Source organism: Pocillopora verrucosa, chromosome 11, assembly GCF_036669915.1.
Source record: "Pocillopora verrucosa isolate sample1 chromosome 11, ASM3666991v2, whole genome shotgun sequence".
Taxonomy (NCBI): Eukaryota; Metazoa; Cnidaria; class Anthozoa; order Scleractinia; family Pocilloporidae; genus Pocillopora; species Pocillopora verrucosa.
Genome location: NC_089322.1, coordinates 234624 through 241454, shown reverse-complemented (window position 1 = coordinate 241454; position 6831 = coordinate 234624). Strand labels below are relative to the sequence as shown.

The window sequence follows — 6831 nt, the reverse complement described above, 5'->3', positions numbered from 1 at the left end:
TTTTAAAGTGACTTTGGCCATCACAAGAACCGTCTTCATGCCATTAAAGTTCTTAATCTAAAGATGGCCCAATGTGACGGCATTCAACCAATAGCCAGTTCAGTTTTATAAAACTACCTCTGCATATGATTTACGTCACAGCTTTATTTCGCTGTCTTGGAGGTGTTCTTGCAAATGAGGGGTTCTTGTAAAATATAGCTTTTTTTCTATATTTTTGAAAAGGGAGTTAGCCTTCCAATTTAAAATTACTTTTTGAGAATAGCATTTTTACGCTAAGCCCATATAAAGAATAAGAAGATGTACAGAAGTAGAAGTTACCAATCAACAACAGTACTTACTGCATTGTTCGTCTGATCCATCACTACAGTGAGCGAACCCATCGCAGCGTTGAAACGCGTAGATACACTGTTGTTGATTTGCACAAGCAATCTGATCGCCTCGACAAGTTACTAGCAGATGATTAAAAGAAACACACGAACCGTGACAAAACGTTGGCACTTCTTGTACATTTCTTACTAAAAATATATAATGAATATTAAGGGCTACTTCACGACTTGGGCCGCGTACTTTTAATGATTGATCTTTTGTGATTGACATTTTGCAGTGACTTTTCATCAAAGACAAAGTTTGATAACCATCAACTTCCACTTTACATTTTTTCAGTTTATCGTCATGATTTTATCGAATTCTGTACTTAATAATCTTTTCGTCGATTCATAGTTTCTGAAAGTTTACTTAAAAACAGCCCGTGCGAATTTTCTCACCGGAAGGCGCCTAAGAAGGTCTGACTCTGTCCCGAACGTAGCCGGATACAATTTCTTGATGGCAACAAACTCCTGAGGTTAGTTTCCCTTTGTTCTCGATGAGAGATAAAGCCTTCCAATTTACAAAAACTCTCACGAAACGATTGGAGTACAAATTGCCTACATCATACACAATTCGGAAGTTCACTGACTCGACTGTATGTGATGAGATTTATTTTAACCATATTGTTATTATTACCATCATTAAAAAAAAACATTTATTGTCCGATTCAAGGAAACGTTTCAAGATGGCGAGTTTTCGATGAAATGTCGCAAATACCAGTAAGACAGTCCTCAATCACGGCGAGCTTCTTACCTGAGATTTAAAGCTTTTCTCATTATTTTTTTAAATGTAACGCCAGCATGAGAAGTTGAATGGCTTAGACCGGTTGTTACAAGTACTTAGTGTATCAGTTCTGTCAAAATTTGGAGTAACGGGTTAAGTCCTCCAAGGTCTCCTTCAGATACAGAAAAGCCTGTTCAGAATAGGGTTGGAATTTGTAATGTGTCTATCATGCTAAACTTCTTTTGGTTGTAAGGTTTCATAGGGAATCACTCGGTTGACTTGAAGTTAAACATTAGAAAATGGCAGTAGCAACATACTCGCAGATGTGCAGGAGACGGCTACCAGCAAGAGCAGTAGAACAACCTGTGGATTCATGACAATCTCTTGTGGAAACAAAAAAAAGGTAAAAAATAATCAAAATCGGATGTACTCAAATCGTTCCTTTTTTGGTAGGAAAGTAAGCAATCCGCTGATTGTTGTGCTGCTTAGTTAAGTTCTCCCACCGATAAAGGAACCATAGGCAGTCTGAGACTGCATGTGGCTACTGATATAGCTACTGATACAGCACAGTGACCAATTGACTTTGAACCAATCATTCAAAGGTAACATATAATCATATAAATGATAACAATGATAGCAACAGTAATAATAATTCATAGAGGTCTAGCTCAAAAACCTAACGGTTCCTCCAGCGTCTAGGCTCCAAAAATGGTACAACTATGTTTATTTTGCCTGTTCATTATAATCATTTTTCTTATTTCATTGTAATTCCATTTTTTTTTAGAAATAAAGACTTTTTGTTGTTGTAGTAATTATAATAATGATAATGATGATAATGATGCTACTATGGTCACAAGCTACTGAAAAACGGTCGAAATTACGCTTGAAAACTTGTTGTGCAATTTGATATTTCACCGTCAGAACTTAGAATGAAGATTGTATGTTGAAATTAGCAACAATGAAATGTTCTGATATACACAGTGCAGCTCAAAGATAAGAGGACATTGTATAGAAGTACCATGCGCACGTATCAAGCGACCTACGTCGACATACTCGCATAAATACGTGTATGTCTTTCTCGTATGGGCCTTTGTTATTCATTGCTCTACCTGTGCTTTGAGTGGCATTGAGTTGTAGAAAAAAGAGATGGTATTGTAAGAGCGCCGGTTGCTAGCATGAAATGGCAAAGTAATCTCGAAAACGTCGTCAATGTCTGTTATGATAAAAATATGACTGTTCTTTTTTTTTTTTGTATTTTATTTTGTTGTATTGTAATTTTTGATCACTTACACCTGTATAATAATATTGTGGCATTTCTAATAAATTTGTAAGGGAGCAAAAAAAGGAACACTTTACCTTTCTTGCACTTGGCGGTGATCTGACTCAAAACACTTGTACAATCTGAAAAAGTAAAACAAAATCAATTAAGAAATTGGAGTTCGTATCAAACTGAGAAAACTAAAGAATAGAAATTTCATTACTCATAAATACATTTTGATTAACTATGTTACTTGTTAGTCACAGCATTCCTGAAGCCACTTGAAGTGACTTCTGAATAGGCAAGCTAAACGAGAATTTTATCACCAATCTGCTCCTTACAGATACTGGTTCCAACAAGGTAAAAGAAACTGAATTCGACAAAAATCGAGACTTCTTGATGTGGAATTTGATAGAGAACTGTTCGGCATCAAAAGTTCAACGCATTTCAAATGAGCAATTACCTTCGATGCAAGGTGTTTTAGAAGGAAACCCTCCGAGAAAATAGATAGTTACTCGCGGAAAAAGAACGTTCTCTTGAGATAGAAAAGAAAATGATAATAGTCTTTGAGTTATTAGTAGTTAGCCGTTTCCTTTAGAACGAGCGGCCAAGAACAAATAATGTAAATTAACCAAAACATAATAGCTAATTTAACCGACAGGTGCTGTAAAGAAAAATGTCCAACAAATCTTTTTTCTATATATTATAGCGCACGGTCGTTTCCCGTCCGTCGATAGCAATAAGTGGATTATCTCAGAATTGCATGATCTCTCCCGCGGATTTTTTTCCCTCCAATGTTGTCTTGTTTTCTTCCTATTTAATGTACTATTTTAAGACAAAATATTTCAGCAGTTTTTCCTTTTTTTGTCAAGAGGAAAACAGGTAAATGTGCGAATATAATTCAGCTATAACGACCACTTAGATCTAGAACTATAAAAGCAACGCTTATTTAACATGCACTTTATCAGAGATAAAACATACAGAAGCAAAGTACTCTAAAAAAAATTGGCCCGAAATGCTACATATACCGAGATAATGGTATTAACACAACAACACTCTTATGTCCGTCGAAGTCGCTCCGATCAGAATTAGAATCAGTACTTGTATGGTACTAAAAACCATCAGCTTTAAAATAATTATTTAACAACCGAGTCGAAACTATAGAGATGATGATCATCGGCGTTGATCAATTATACACGGCACATCATCAGCAGGTAACGACTGAATTACATAATATTTAGAATTACCATGTTTTCAATGTTCCACACGGTACAAAAATAGCCTAGAAAAAATTACCTTTCTGTAAGGTGTCTCTCTGAGAATGAATAGATTCCTGCCGAACAAAGTCGAAAGTCGCTGAATATAAATATTCCTTCCGTGATAGCAAAAACCAAAAAAAGGAAGGCGGTGACGTTAACTTTGCATAAAGATGTATTTCAGAATCCAATTCTCTTTAAATGTTGATGACCTCACCTCGAATCGAACAAGTAAGAGGGCAAGAAAATTATAAGCTTGCAACCATCTGGAGAATGCAATTTACTTCTGAATAAACGGGTTTCTATAAATATAATTTTATTGTCACTTGGTTCCGTAATGATAGTCAATCCAACACGTTGGAAAATTCAGATCGAGAGTAACTGAGGCATCTTACGGTTCTTATGAATTTTTTTTATAACACTGTTAAGAATAAAACGTTCAAGGCGTTTTAAATGAGCAAACACCTTTGACGCTGAATAATTCTAAGGAGAAACCCCCCGTAAAAAAATTAGATAGTTATCAGATAGGTAGCACTGCTCTGTTGGGATAGAAAAGGCGAGAATAACAATAACAATCGCAATAATGACGACGATGATACATGTAAATAACAAAAATACTAATAACCATACTAATAACATGATTAATGGTAATCTATAGATGGGTAAATTCTCATGTAGCTTTAATGTTTTCGAATACCGTTGCTGATCGGCAAATTAGCATAATATTCTTCTTGTTGATCAAAGATTAGAATCATGACATCATCATTGTTTTGAATCAGCCAATCAAGTGAGAGATCCTTAAAGCTTGAAGCCATTTGGTGACAAATAAAGTTTAGTGGCGTCATTAGACTGTTTCAACCGTCAGCTGTCAAGCAATTTTCCCATTTCCAACAGTTTCTGAATTTCCTTTCTCTTTGTCTCTCTTCGTTTGTTTTTTGTTTTTGTTTGTCGTTTTAGTTTGGTCTCGTTTTGTTTTTCAAGTGTATATTGATTCGTCTTTCTTTTTCTATAACCGTTTCTGTTCATTTTTTAGACAGTTATCAGTAATTGGCAAGCGTTTATTTGCGATCAAGCGGCCAACAAAAAAAATGAAATTTTAACGCCCACAATGCAAATAAACCAAAATAGCTTCACCGACAGGCGCCGAGAAGAACAATGTACAACATATATAGTCTCCTACAAATATGCATACTAAGGCACTGTTTGTTTCCATCTCTTGGCGATAAAAAGGGGCACCACAGAATTTCATATTTTTGTTATTTTATTTTCCGTTTTTTTCTTTGTTTCTATTTTCTCTTGATGTTCTGTGTTTTAGGACAAAAATGCTTCCTTCGTTTCTATTTTTTTTTCAAGAAGAGAATCGCCTGAGCGTGCGGATGTAATATGTTGGATGGCTTACTCTCTGGAAAGATAAAAGGCAAACAAGGGTGGACTGGGGGGAGGTTAAACCTTTAACTTTCAAGCTCTGATTTTTAATTCTCCCCTCTATTGGATACAAGAATTTGACGTTAAATCAAGATAACAACCTCTACCTGATAAGTTTGAATATTCTCATCACCTGTCTGCTGAATAATGTATGGATATCATAGGAAGAAGATTCATAGTGATCACCACTGGGAGTGAAAGGCTAACCAATCCCACTTCCCCTGAGAACAATTTTTAAAAGGAAGGATAATAAGGAAAAGAGAAGAAAAACAATATCTCTTGGCAATAAATTTAATCTAAACGCCCACCGAGTGACGCATGTAGATTTTTTTCATGGTTTACGGAACATCTTGGGAAGGAAGAAAAACACTCAGTTGAAGAAATTCTGGATTAGTAGAAAGGCTCGAACATATGGAATAATGTAAAAGAGAACTTTTGGGAAAAAATAACGCAAGTTAAATGAGATCGACCCCCCTTTTCCCTTCACTCCACTCCCCCCCCCCCCCAAAAAAAAAAACACAAAAAAAAAAACAAAAACAAACAAAAATCAAAAATATTAAAAAAAAAACTAAGAAAACAAAATGAACTTACGCTTTGTTCACAAAGTTGGTAGATAGGAGTGACGGAGACAGTGTGCATGGAGCCTTTTTTCTTCGAAAGACCCTGGGAGAAGGGGGAGGATGAAAAACAGACTCCAAGTTAGTTTGAAATGTCAGTCATGGTCTGGAACACATTAAATTCTTGCGGTTTGGTACTGCCGTCATATCTATTTTTCTGCGTACTAAAAGGAATCTCTACGAAAAATTCCTGTCAAGCTTGTAACAGATCTTTCAATCATAATATCCGAAAATAATAAACGTGAGATTATTGATTCGATCCGGCTTCACTTCCTTTTACTGAAGAGCTAATGCTCCGGGGCATGCGCGACCGAAGTCGGCGGAAAATTATTTCAAAGTAAACTGTTAAAAAAGCAGTCTTGGAACAGTGCAGTTTATTATAACGCCGGGAAATTCCTTTGAAGCTTTATTTTATCGTTTTCGCTTGAAAACATGAAAAATGAGTATTGCTGCCTGAGCTCTTAGGTTGAATTCTTGGCTGTGCTATCAGAAAATCTCAGATGAAAAATTAGCGTTTTCATTCAAACTGTATCAGCGTGAAAATTATTCGCACTATGATCTGTATCGCTCTCTTCAAGAGTATTTAATGTCAACAAAATAAACACATGCCGCTTAAAAAGATGATAATACGGACCACGTGCAAAGCTGTCGAATATTGCGCGTGTTAAATATTCAATAGTGACATCTCATTTACATCTACATCTACTTTTATTACGTTGGTAAAATCTGTACAGACATCACACCAACCAACTCGCGCGCAAAGTGAGAAGACTACACGAAGGCTTGAAATTATATCAAGATCAATTTTGATCAAAATACGGGCCAGGAATATTCCACAATGGTGCAAATAATCGTGAGAGCTGATCGCGGAAAAGCGATTGCGTGACGCTCGGTAAGTTACCAGACGAAAAAACTCTTCAGATTCTCAGTCTGCATTGTGTACCCACTCTACAGTATACAGGCTACATTTTGTACCTAGTATACATTTTGTATCCGGTCTGCAGTCTGCATTTTATACTAACAGGTATCTGTGGCACCAATACAGTTTATTTTTGGTTACAGTTATTCGCATAACACACACAGTTTACCACAAAATACCTGCGTGAGAGTTAATTCGACATTTTCGTTCTTTTCCACGTTAATTCTCTTCTTTCCTTTTGTAAAAATGTAGACATTTCTTACAATG

General features: G+C 36.0%; 1 long non-coding RNA gene across 1 annotated transcript in view; it reads right to left on the bottom strand.

Annotated features, from left to right (window-relative positions):
- Positions 1-338: 338 nt before the first annotated feature.
- LOC131773421 (uncharacterized) overlaps positions 339-6831 on the bottom strand; it is a 134632-nt gene continuing 128139 nt past the window's right edge. Inside the window, exon 3 of the long non-coding RNA XR_010719082.1 lies at positions 339-449. This is a non-coding gene — a long non-coding RNA (uncharacterized lncRNA). The remainder of the gene's footprint in view (positions 450-6831) is intronic.